This window comes from Oenanthe melanoleuca, chromosome 7 (assembly GCF_029582105.1).
Source record: "Oenanthe melanoleuca isolate GR-GAL-2019-014 chromosome 7, OMel1.0, whole genome shotgun sequence".
NCBI lineage: Eukaryota > Metazoa > Chordata > Aves > Passeriformes > Muscicapidae > Oenanthe > Oenanthe melanoleuca.
The window spans coordinates 14,571,045-14,584,448 of record NC_079341.1 but is presented as its reverse complement, the minus strand read 5'-3'; the positions used below and the strand labels follow the sequence as shown (position 1 = coordinate 14,584,448).

The window sequence follows — 13,404 nt, the reverse complement described above, 5'->3', positions numbered from 1 at the left end:
ACAGCCTGATGAATGCTTTGAGATTTGAGACTACCACAACCATATACCATATGCTCATTTTGAAAATAACAGGAGTGCCCCATTTCTTAAATTCTCAAACCACAATCCCTTGTGATAACCTGAAGAGAAAAAACTGCAAGTACTGTAAAACATCTGTTATGTTTTATGCAGTAATCCTCATTGCTGTTCAAAATCTTAAAACTTCCAGAGCTAATTAACTAACAAGCCTACACTCCCCCAATAGATTATCTTCTACAAGGCCTTTTGCTGCTTTTATACCGACTTATCCCTGAGCAACTGTATTTGAGGATGAAGACAGCCTCTCTGATAAAACTGAGGAAATCCAAAAGATTTTAAAATAAATAAATAAATTAAATAATAATAAAAAAGGCAGATAGTGGAGAACAGTCAATTAGGAGAAATTGGTGCTGGTGTGAGTACATTGATCCCTTGTGAGAGAGGATGCAGTGCAGAGGGAGCACAGGAGGGATGGACAGCTCCTGTTAGTACAGGAAGAGGCAAATCACACAGTATCTTGACACCTGCTGGTTTTTGTTAATTTTTTTAGGCTTAACCAAGTATCCTTTATATAATTCACTGTGAAAAAATATATAAGACGTTGATAACTTTGTGAAAATGTCCTGTAAAGAGGACAGTTTCCTTTCTAATTTCTTACTACCTTGTGGATTGTTAAGTGAAACAACTAAAAAAAAAAAAAAGTTATTAATGTGGCCAGTGTCATAATTCCTGATTTATCTTCTGCCTTCAGATTTCACACAAGTATATAAATTCCCATCCACTGGAAAAGTTCTGAGATGCAAAAAACCCATTTGGCAAGACCAAACACCAGAAAAAAAGTTTGCAACTATAGAGTAATACCCTAGAAACAAAACAGAAGAAAAACACTGTCCTTCCCACTAAGCAGTCTACTAACGTGGTGAACTGAAAGGAGTAGCAAGATTACGTCTTTGGAAAAGGAGGAGTAGCATAACCTATTCACAGCAGCCTGGTGTCAGCTCTGGACTGCACAAGGCACGTTTTCCTTGTGCTCAGAACTGCAGTAGCCGGGCAGAGGGTGGCTCACCCGCTGGAGAGCACAGTGCTGCCACGAGAGGCAGAAGCTCCGAAGAGCGCGTTCTCCCTGAGCCCAGAGCCCGGGATCCCACCTGCACCCTGCCACCGCCTCTCGTCCATCCACGCCTCTGCGATCCCACGGATGCATCCCGGTGACTTCAGGGTTTTACACTACTGCTTCATGGTACATTTCGTTCACGTAAGGAAACATACAGATTCTTGTATGTTTCCTCTTGACAGCAAGAGGACTTGTTTTGCATCTCGCTTTTATACTTGGTCCAAGGCAGCACTAAAGCAGCAGCAGAGTATGGAAATAAACTTATCATCTCCCTCCTCCCATAACTAGTAGTTAGCTGCAGTTAAACTCCATTGTGAAGATTTATTGAAACTTCTGAGGGCTCACAGTACCGCACTCCTCTAACTTTTCCATTTACAGATTTCCCACTCAAGCTTAACAATATAGATGCAATGCCAAGCTCACAACCTTTGAAACCCATGAAGAGAGTTCACAAGTTTGATCAGGAGTCGAAAACAAAGCTAAGCCTTCACACATGCATGAATATTCTGACAATTCCTCTGAAACAAGGGCATTTCTTGCCTATAGGTGCAGAAAATGCAATCTTGTACCTAACTCTCCTCCGCATATTTTGAAACAGTGTCACCAGGACACAAACTTGAACATTTCAAGCATACCACCACCGTCCACGGGCTTGCGATGCCAAGCACTTACATTCACCACGCGTAACTAGCTCATCAAGGATGACTCCTTCATGGGGGTTAATTCCTCCTTTGCTGAAGAAATTTAACTTTCCCGAAGTCGTCGGGATTTAAAAAACAAGAAAGCCGAGCCGTGCTCATGCAACTCCTCCTGTTTTAAAAAGTCTCTCCGTGCGCCAGGAGAGCAGAGCTCGGAGCCCGGGCACAGGATCCTGCCCCGCACCTTCCCCACGTAACAAAAATGGTTACGCAAATCCCAGGCGCTGCCGAAGCCCCTGACCTATTTAGAGAGGCGCTTTATCCTTCCTGCACAGCAGCGATGCTGCGGAGCCCCCGCCGAGCGCCCGGCATCCCGCGCCCGCCCGGGCAGGACACCCGGGCCCCGCTACCTGCGGCTCCGGCCGGCAAACTTCGCCCGGCGGCGGCCGCGGAGCGCCAGGGCTGCTCCGGGCTCCGGCTCTGCCCGCGCATCCCCGCGCCGCGACACCGAGCAGGTCCCCGCCGCTGTCCCCGCCGCTGTCCCCGCGCCCGGGGCGCCGCCCGCTCACCTCGGCACCGCCCGGAGGGATGGAGGCAGCGCGGCACCGGCGGGCGGGCGCCGCAGCCCCGCTCCTGCCGGACCGAGGCGAGCGCGGCGCAACTCCGCCGGAGCGCCGCGGCTCTCCCGGCGCGCCTGTCCTCCTGTCTGTCTGTCTGTCCGTCCGGTCGTGCCCGGCCCCCGCCCCGCCCGCGGGCTCAGGTGGGGCGGGGGCCGGGGTCGCACCGGGGCGGAGCCTGCGCGCTCGCGCCGGGGGCGGGGCGGGGCGGGGCGGGGCGGCACCTGTGGCGGCGGCCGGGCGTGAGGGGAGCGGAGCGGCCGGGCCGTGAGGGGATCGCGGTGCCCCGGACCTGAGGGGAGCGGAGCGGCCGGGCCGTGAGGGGAGCGCGGTGCCCCGGCCCTGAGGGGAGCGGAGCGGAGCGGCCGGGCCGTGAGGGGTGCGCGGTGCCCCGGCCCTGAGGGGAGCGGAGCGGCCGGGCCGTGAGGGGATCGCGGTGCCCCGGCCCTGAGGGGAGCGGAACGGCCGGGCCGTGAGGGGATCGCGGTGCCCCGGCCCTGAGGGGAGCGCGGTGCCCCGGCCCTGAGGGGAGCGCGGTGCCCCGGCCCTGAGGGGAGCGCAGCCTGAGCCTCCGGCTGTGGCCAGCGGGGCTGCAAGGCTCCTCCGCCAGCCTCGCTCCGGGCGAGCCCTGCCCCACAGGACTCAGTCACCTCAGCCTCGTCCTAGGGGCGAGAGCTGTGAGAAACAATCCCCAAACAGTGGAACAGCTCCTGCTTTCCTCACTCCTTCAGCTTCTGATCATCTGCTCTTCGTTCCCTAAATCCACAAACCTGTAGCCAGCCTCCTGCCAGCCCACCTGACAGGGCTTGAAAACAATAGCCGCTACACCTCAGCTCTGTTTTGTGAAATGTAAAGGCATGTCCTAAATATAGACATTACACTAGAAAATATCAGGTTTTGTAAGTACTTAAGAGAAAAATGATAATGGTAAAAACATCAAAATCAATGCAAACTCAGAAAGAAATAAGAAATTTTACAGCATTTTTATAATTTGAGTTAGCTTTTATAGTTAGAACATAGCTCCTGGAGAATGTGATGCAAACAGGGGGAATCCTACAGTATGAAATTTGTTATTCTTCTGCAGGAAGAAAAACAAGAACATTTAACATTGGAGAAAAATTTGCTGGACTTTTATTTCAGCTTTTGGAGAAGAGCAGTGATACTTAATACTATTAAGAATTGCGTCATACCTTGTTTACAGTTTTATATTCAATAAGTTCTTTTAGCGTTCAGGACAGGAAATTCTGAGAGTTTGAATTAATCATCCCATAAAAACATGAATATAACCCTTCTTCTGGTGTTTTACCTACCCCAAACTTCTTGCTCAGAAGAAATCTGAACTTTAAAGCGTACCTAAGTGTTTTTGGAAGATTTGCTGGTCTTTTACAGAAAGAGCAGCTGAAAACAGGACACTTTTTTTTTTTTTTGTTCCCCAGAAGTCCTGAGTTTGTGTGAATTCTGTTTGTAGCAGCAGAAAAGATGGCATAGTAGGAAAAATCCACTGATGAAACTGGGAATGTTGGACCAGTGGTAGAGGCATTTTGAATGTACACACCTGCTTCAGCAGCAAACAACAAAAATACCTAGAGAGGGTTTGGGATCAGTCAGACAATAAATTGATCAAATTTATTATCTTGAAAAGGGACATACATGTATGTGCATTTGCAATATACAAAATTTCATATTTTATTATTTTTTGTCTATCTTTTGGCCCTTTTCAAGACAAACTTGTATAAACTAGCACAACAGTCTCCAAAACACATTCAGAAATCTCAAAGTATCTCTGAGTGGACAAAAACTCAGCAACTTTCTCTTCATATCCAACTTTCAAGTCCTATTGTAAAGGACTAAGAACATTACATCCATGCAGTATTATTTTACTTATGTAAGCAGCTGTTGTAGTTTCCACAACAGCTCAAATAGATTGTTGCCTCATTCTCAAATAGAAAGGTGGTCTGCAAATGACCATGCACTGTATCTGAACCCCTATGAATACTATAACATTCTTCAGAACAAGTACATTTCTGTTCAGTGGCTCATGATTCTGAAAAAAAAAATAAATAAATAGTGAATTCTAACCATCATCTTCCTACAGAGTGATGCAATGGGGGGGTGATAATTGTATGTAGTTTCTAACACTTGATGCAAAAGTATGTCTTGGATCTGTCTTTGAAAGGCCTGTTCTTATCAGAAACAGCAAATTTTAACACACAATTATACAGATCTTTATGATGCACTTCACAGCTGTCTTCCACTGTGCAACTCACCATTCTTTACTCCAGCTCCCTATCAAAGCTCCTGTGGTCTATAAGACTGTGTAAGTGTGAAGGGTGGAAAATTTTAAATGCCCTGTGATCTGTATTATCAACGTGTCACACTTCATCTCTATAAATGCTGAAAACAAACTAGAAGTTATGAAATTACAGAACAGTGGTAGAATATTGAAACAGCTTCAGAAGTGATACTAGCAACTGGAAGACAATTTAGTCTGAGAGATCTTATTAGGAGATAACAGGTCTATAAATTCAGAGGGACCTATTGGAAAGGAGAGGCTGCTATTGGATACATTTCTGCTGGAAATCTGCACAAACCAATATAAAACCAGACAGAGGTGGGATCTTATCCTAAGTAAGAATATGCAGAGCGTGAAGAAGACATGCTGAGTATGAATTAGAATTGCATTTTATCACTTCATTTTTTTCAGATCTTTAAATTTGGCTCTACTAAAACAAACTTGGATGGCTTTTCTAAAATATCTGCCACTGAACATAGGTTTGATGTTTAAACACAAGTTTGTCACTGAAAGGAGTAGATCCATGCAGAATGGTGCGTGCAAATGAACCTCTTAGAGATGCCTGCAACCCAACATCAATTTAGGATGTCCTAAGAGCTGGGAAATATTTTCTACAAAAGGCAGCAGTAATATTTCGCCTGGGTGACATTTGATATCATTTTATGAGGAGAGGTCACCACTGGGAGGCCTCAAGCAGCCCTCACATTCATGACTCACCCTGCAAGAGACAGAGTGCCAGAAATCTAAGTAAATTTTTCTCTGTCCCCAGCAAACAAGGCAACTGCTCTGTTCTCCACAGACTAAGCTGTCTTATGTATATATTAAAGGCCTACCACTTATTTTGAGGAGGTCTTCCTTTTTGTTTGACTGTTACACCTTTTTTGAGAATTAAGGCTCAGTAAGGTTTTAATATTGTCCGTTTCAAAAATAAGCTCCCTCTGAGCACCACAGGGCATTTGAGGTATGACTACAGACTTCATGTTTGTTTGGTTGTTGTCTATGCAAAATGTGAAAACTATCCTAATGCTCAAATGTTGATTTGCTTTTTTGGTGATCCCATATGGCAAATAATACAAGGAATAACAAGAAGAATAAATACTGTCAAGGTGCGTTACACAAGTATACCTCTGTGGAAATAAACCAAGTGTTGCCAGGACTTCTTTTCACCTGGCTTCTCCAGTGGTAATCTAATTAAATATTAGCTTTGCTGAGAAGTGTTTCAGTAAAAGACACTTCAGAAATTAAAAGACCAGATGTAGACACAGAAACTACAGCAATTTCAGTATTTCCCCTCCATTAAGTACCAATGCTTTTTATAATGGGAGATGTTTCTAAGTGATTACCTCAACACATTTTTTTTCCCAGAGTGATTGCCCCAGATTCTCTAAAGTCACACTGGCTTTAAGTGAGTACAGGCAGCCTTCTGTATTTGCTTTGCACCCTACCCATTCCAAGATAGTCACCATGTACACAAGAAGGAACTTGACAGGTGTTTGGTTTTGTGGTTTGTCTGGTTTTTTTCCTGAAGATAGACACTCATTTCCATATTCTTCAAAATTAAGGCCAGATAAGCAGAATTTTAATAAAACACAGATAATATTCAAACCACTTACTTTTATGCATGGAAAAAGTCTGGTGAAGAAATGATGACTGAATTAAGATCTTCTGTGCCTGAATCCATGTCCTAGTTCCTTACCAAACTGAGATTTTGGTATTTGCTCATAACCTATCTTCAAAAAACTTTGTTAAGAGTTTTTCCCACTGGCATGCAGTTCCTTGTTTGTCACCTGTTCATTGGGGAATTTTGGTTTGTTTTTTACAATAAAGAGTCCTTTTTGGATCAAGTATTTTTTTAAGACTTTTGAAACTTTATAGATTCCCTTACTTAATTTAAAATTCACATCTGTATGCATGTCTTGAGTTTTGGTGCCTCTAAGGAAATCTGACATTTTATAACCAGGTATCTTATATGCCTGTACATTTTCCAGCTTTCCTGCTACTGCCTCTGGGGAAACAATCCCAGATTTAGCAGATCTCCATCTGCCTCCCCTGTATAAACAGACAAAGCAACTACTTAGCCAACCTGCTACTTGCTAACCAATCTGGTTTTTAAGGAGGGCAGTGATTTGGGTTTTTTTCTTTTTTTTTACCTTGCATCTATATTGAATGGAATTACTTGAGATGCTTTTGAAATTTGCTATTAACTTTTACTGCTCTTTATTTTTGTCCACAGATTTCAAATTTCCTGGGGTATTTAAAGTGTGTTTAAGTGTCCCACTTGATTTCTTAATGGCTCAAATTTATCCCTTTTTTTAAACTTGTGTCTGCTAGCTATATTTAGAATGTTCAGTATCAGATGGGAAGGGTCCCTACAAATTACCTGCATTTTTCCAAATAATTTGATAAGTTAGTTCACAAAATATTCTCATATAAATATCTGCCAACCATTCAATCTTACATAACTATGCTATTTGTACTGTGTGACAGATCAGTTAATTCCCGTGATAGCATTCTATTTCCTGATTGCATGTTGAGAAAAATTACTTGGATTTAGATTGTAAGCTATTTGGCACAAAGAATTCTCTTTATTATCTACGTCATGCTCAGAGAACCACTGAGAATCTCTGAGTTGTGGTTAGAGTTGTATGTGCACCTTCATCATAAACAACAAATAGATGAAACAGAAACACATACAAATGCTTCTTCTCAAATTTCTTGTCATTTATATGCTCACAGTTATATTCAAAGGTATTTGTGAACACATATTTGTTTCATACTAACAAAAAACAATATCAAAAGCTGCAGTCAGCAATAAATATTTTGGTTTTCTGAAATTACTTTTGTCTGTGCTTCATTCCTTTTCCAGCTATGTTAAATGTTTTTATTTTTTGCAAGATGTTCTTGCTTTGAGAAACTGAAGCAGAAAAAAAGTGATCTAAAGAAAAACATATGACATCTTTCCAAGCACTAGAAAAGCTGCTAAACCCTTCCTTTCAGTCACAATCTGTTCCAAGAATGAGAGCTCACTGGTACATCAATGCTATCCTGCCCCCTGAGAATATCAGCTTCACAGATAACATGGAGGATAACATATTTCTCTGTATAACCGATTTAATGTGGATGCTGGAAACACTAGAGATTTTTTTTAATTAAGAGGATAAATAATTCAAACAGCAGACAGGGAAAATCTTTGCAAAAGAGTGTATGAATTTCTAAATTCTAATTCAGTTCAAGGAATGAGATAATTCCTAAACAGGAAAGAACAACTGTGTAAAGAAAGTACGTCAGTAGCACAGGACTTAAGAAGTTGAAAACTGGCAGAGAGAACATCTGAGAACCTCCTGGTAAAGTACCCAGTTAGGCTAGCCAGATGGCATGCTATTTGTTTTCACTACTTCATTTGACATAGAAACAAACTGTTCTTCAGCTGAAAAACAAAACCAATTAGAATATTTCCTTTCGTCAGTGTTCCTAAACCCGAGTCCATTAAAAATCACCAGGGGTTTCCAGGTAAGAACTATGCAGTATCTCTTTATAAAGTCCAGGTGAAAGATCAGAGTCGCCTCCTGAGTTCCCATCTGTTTTATATATATAAAATTTCCTGCACAGCATAGGAGATGGGGAACTGTGAGAAGGGTAAGGCATTTGAACTAATGCATTTGTTGTTTTGGTGCCACCGAATAAAAAGCAAGGCTGCTTATACATTGAAAAATTTTTTATTTATATAAAAAAGGTGCACTACAATTCCAAGAAAATCGGATTTGAAAAGATCATTTTTTGCATAAGGGCAGTTTCTTCTCCCACAGATTTGCCACTTCAAGGACAGACAAGAAGCCAAGCATATGGAGCATAATTTTGGCACTTTTCCCCTGATGGAAAACTATGAAATACAAAATCCAATATAAGTGCTAGTGCTTTAGATCACATGGGAAACTAGTCATCTTCTATCTTGGGCTGTGGATTGAAAAAGGTACCAAGGATAACTATAATCTTTTATTCTTTACATAGCCAAAGCTTACCTTGTAGAAGTTAGTGTGGAATCAAATAAAAAGGGTGGTGGTGCAAGACACTTTACGACAGCTTCAAGACCTTCTCTGAACAATGAAAATCAAACAAAGCATTATAGAAATGCATTGTGTCCTTGATTGCAAGTATTTGAATTAATGCTATTCAGTATGTAATCCTAATGCATCATCCAGAATTATAAAATAAAGAATAGCCTTTCTAATTAATCCCCAAAGGGAATTACCCTAGTGACAGCAAGAATAGGATTTGGCTCCAGCTGCAGCTCTGTCTTAAAGAAGACCAGTGCAAGATTGGCAAGCCAGGTGACACGAGCTACCTGCTTCACTGAGGTGGTACAGCATGCCATGAAAGCAGTCTGAAAGCAGACACATCTGTTAGGTGCTTTTTGCTGGTATTGCAGCATATTTCAGTGTAGGAGGGCAGCACAAGAGCATTTACGTAAAAGGATAAATGTATACATGTCAGCTCTACACTAAAAGTTTGTACTAGCAGTACCTGTGTTATTGGGCAGTGTGGGCCAGACTGTCACTTCTGGAAATTTATAACTGTTTGAACACAGGTTTATTGGTTTCATTTTTTCCCCTCCACCAGCAGAGAGACAGCATATCAAAACTTCCCTCTCATATGGAAATATTTCCTTTTCCATATTTTCCCCTATTTTCTGTCAAAATATAACTGAGAAATTATACAGGACAAAATGCAAACCAGCTGAAACAGTTACAAAACCTGAATGGAGACCAGTTGTAAGACTATTTAAAGGACAAGTTGCAGCTGTTCTTGTTTAATTTCAGCAGAAATCTGAGAAATTGCATCACTGGGGTGGATGCTTTTTGACACACTGGATGAGTCACACAAATCAGTCTACAGGCACGTAACTGGACACCTTCTAGAGCAGGCTTGTGCCCTTGGAATAGCACAAGAAGAGAAACAAACAGAATACAGGATTTAGGTGATTCTGATTTCTTACTTTCAGTGGAGTTTTATGCCTGCATACACATATTCATTTGAGCTGCAGAAGTTACTTCTGCTTAACTAGTAGGAGGAATAGATATATTATGGGATATATCATTTTTAAATACACAGGGATTTCATGCATAGTGTTGAGATTGAGTTGTTCTATTGGTAAAAGAGTAATATTGCGATTACTAAATTGTAAATATGTAAATATGCAGTTCTATATATATTTTTTATATATTTTAAAGGCCCAGCACAATGTATAATTAAATAGCTACTTATTAAATATACAACTCCACAGCCTTAAAAAATTACAGCCCTAGAATTACCATATTTGCCACTGAGATCCACAAAAATTTTTAAATATTTATTCTTTCCTTAGATTGCATGGGTGGTTACTCTACATTAAGATTTTAGATGAATAACAGAAATTATATCGAAATTTAATTTCTACATCTGATTTTCTTAGGGTTTATACCTCTACTGAAAAAAGTTGGTTTTTTCCCCAGCACATTTTCATTCATTAATTTACTTGCCATTCTGTCAAAAAAGAAAGCAGTAGATAGAGCTTAATTATATACTAAACAGATCAAAAGCTGCCTCCATATGATTACACAGTCACAGAAAAAGAACAGTCACTAAAATAGTATCCTGCAAACAAAATTGCATCTGGTGTAACCACAGAGAAGCAATTCCAACCTCATGTGCAATGTAAAAAGTGCAGTACCATGAGATCTGCCTTCCCCCTCTGAGGAGGCTTAGCATGTACAGAAAAAGAGCTTCAGCACTGGCAAAAGGAAGAGCAGAACAGCAAGCTCTCAGATCTCAGAAGGGAATTGCTTAGGCTACAGTTGCAAAAAAACCCAACAAATCTGCACCTAGTCTTATTCCAGTGGGTTTGTCACCACAGTCCTCAAAGAGCAAAAAGCTGCTTCAGAGCAGAGGGAAGGTGGCTCTGTGAAACCTTTCCCAAGGCTGTGGGAGATGGAGCTGAGCCACCCTCGTGGTCAGGATCTCTGCAGGGCAGGCAGGCCTGAGGCACTGCTTTATAACAGTGCCAGGCTCTGTGCTTCCTCAGAACTGGCAAAAAATACAACAGGAGGTCTCTTCTTCATGAAGCCTCCACTGGCTGCAGGATGAGTTTGTCTCCGGGGTGTTGTGAGTACCAATGACAGGCTGTAAGGAAACACAGCAGCAGTCCCGTGGATAACAATAAGGCAGAGGGATCTCTGGGGGCTGTTCAAGGTCTAGTACAGGTTTTGGAGGATGTGCAGGTTTTGGTAGCAGATTTGCTGTCAGTGCCAAAGGGGGAAGGAAATTCCCCCTGATCTCCTACCATGTCCTTTTGATGGAAGCTCCAAGGGGAACACTAATGAATACTCTGCACTCCACATAGATAAGAAAATGCTTCAGTGTGCAGATGCACATTTATCTACACAACAACAAACGCACTTTATATATTAGGGAGGTCTTATCAAAATTGGTCTGCTCTGTAATTATGTTGAGAAATGAATTGGATGGAATTTGAATGAGTTAAGGTAATGAGCTATTAACCTAGAGGATCTTTTACCAAACGATTCATGTGCATTCAATCTTTCCCTCTTCCCTTCAACTTCATTGTAAAGGTGAAAAGAAAGACTAAGTTGATCAGGACATCAGCAGTCATATATACAGCAAAATTCAGCATAAATTAAAAACAACCTTTCTTATACTAAGCTATGCAGGTATATTAAAGCAGTAGGATTTTAAATTTTTTATTTTACATTTGTACAGCATGGGCAAATAGGAAAGAATCAAGACAATGGGTAGTCTCACTTTTTTAGAACAAGAAATCCCTGCTGGAAGGAGCTACAGAAACAAATTAATTAATTCTGGAATTGCAAGACTGATGTACTGCTCAGATCTCCACCTACACAAAGTCCCTATCCCTCAATTTTTAGCTCATTAGGGACAAATTTTCATTTTTTTTTTCCCAGGAGACATACAGGAAATCACCTCTTTTGAAAATATGTGGGAATCTGGCAAGTACATGGCAGAGACAGGTTGCTGTGTCTCTGCAAAGGAAACGATGTATGACAAGATTGCCTCCTCTGCCAGCCATCATCCTACAAAACCATATAACCTCCACCAATTCCCTTCGGAGCTTAAAACCTTCAAACAACAACTGTAGTGGGGACATGGGCTCACCCTAAACACCTGCATTCAGTCTTTCTTTGCAGTAGAATGAAGGACTCTAAGCAGGCAAGAAAACATTTTCTTGAGAGCTCTCTGCAGCTTTGTCACTCACTGCTTTCAATTCTGAGCGAAGAAGGGAGCAAAGACTCTGCAGAACAGTATGGGGAGATGAAGCCAGCAAAGCGTGCGTGTAACCCAAGGGCAGCATGTTCTATGCAGGTCTGTCTCCAGTAAGGACTCAACAAGGAGATTGTTCCCTGTGCCTGCACTAAGCTTGTGTCATCCTCCCGGGGGTCCCAGTGAGCTCTCCACAGTGCTGTACCAGGTAGGAGCTGAGGGGGATGCTCAGCTCCAGCGTCAGGCTGTTTTTGGGACCTGGCCCTTCATCCCACCAGCAGCTTCCCTCGCTGCAGGTCGGATCCCCGGCCCTGCCATCGCTTCCATGGGGCAGGGGGCACAGGCAGGGGCTGCTCCAGTGCTCAGGGCAGGAGGCAGAGGGGAGAGGGCAAGAGAAGGAGGTGTGCTGGGTGCTCTCTGCCTTGCTCTCAAGCCTCTGTGTGTGTGACATCCTGCCAGGCTCTGCCTCCTGCCGGGCGGGGTAGCACATGGATTGATAAATCCACAGGGAGTGATGCTGTCTTCACACTTCCTCCTGTTTTTGTCACCTGCTGCAGCAAGTCAGGGACACAGCAGCTCTGTAATGTCTACTTGTGATTGAACTAAGCAGTTCAAGGGATTAAGATAGCTTTCAATAAGTAAAATATTTTATTTCACTGGGTTTTTTGGTCCTTGGCATGAAACAAATTAAACTCAAGCTGTTCCTCAAGTAATTTCAAATGAAGCTGCTCAACCACCTGGACTCACAATATTTTTCACACACAGTCTCTTTATCTTACTCATTTCCTCTCCTTTTAAATACATTTTTTAATGTATTTGAACTGAAGTCCTTGAATTATCCTCTTGGAAAGATTTTAATCTTTTATTTGGCAATTTAATCCTTTAATTCAAGTAGTCAGTTGTATATCAAAGGTCTCTAGGGAAATGATTGACCTAATTTTTAGATATGTGATAGATACTCAGTGAAAAGTAGAAGTATTAACTTAAATGCAATTAAAATTATAGGAATCTACTTGGAATAATCTGATTTGTCTGGACTTTTAAAAAGCCTCTAATAAGCCCCACACAAGAGGCTATTAAAATAGCAGCCAGTTGCAAGGTAAGAGATCAGAGATTTGGGACGTGGTGCTAGTCAGCTTACACAGACATGGTCAATATTCTGTGTGGCAAAAGGTTAACACTGAAACAGTCCCAAACCCATGTCCTAGCACTGTATAATGCAGCAAGCTGTCATTCAGCTTAATTGAAACAAAAGTGAACAGAAAACTAAAGAACTTGGAATTAATTGAAAGGCCAAAACATTGACACTTGAAAGTCTTTGTTGACAAGAACAGAGTAATAGACATTAGAAGAAATCTTGTGAATTATTCATGCAAGTTTGGTGTACAAAGTTGTAGAGGAAAGACTAGAGCATCACTGTAGACAGCTCAGTGGCTGTCAAGAAGGAAACAT

At 42.1% G+C, this 13,404-nt stretch overlaps 1 protein-coding gene across 1 annotated transcript in view; it reads right to left on the bottom strand.

Moving 5' to 3' along the window:
- The window catches only part of ZNF385B (zinc finger protein 385B), a 144,402-nt gene extending 141,886 nt beyond the window's left edge, over nucleotides 1–2,516 (bottom strand). Inside the window, exon 1 of the mRNA XM_056496737.1 lies at nucleotides 2,340–2,516. The gene's annotated coding sequence lies outside the window, so the exon portion shown is untranslated. The remainder of the gene's footprint in view (nucleotides 1–2,339) is intronic.
- Between the last annotated feature and the right edge of the window lie 10,888 nt (nucleotides 2,517–13,404).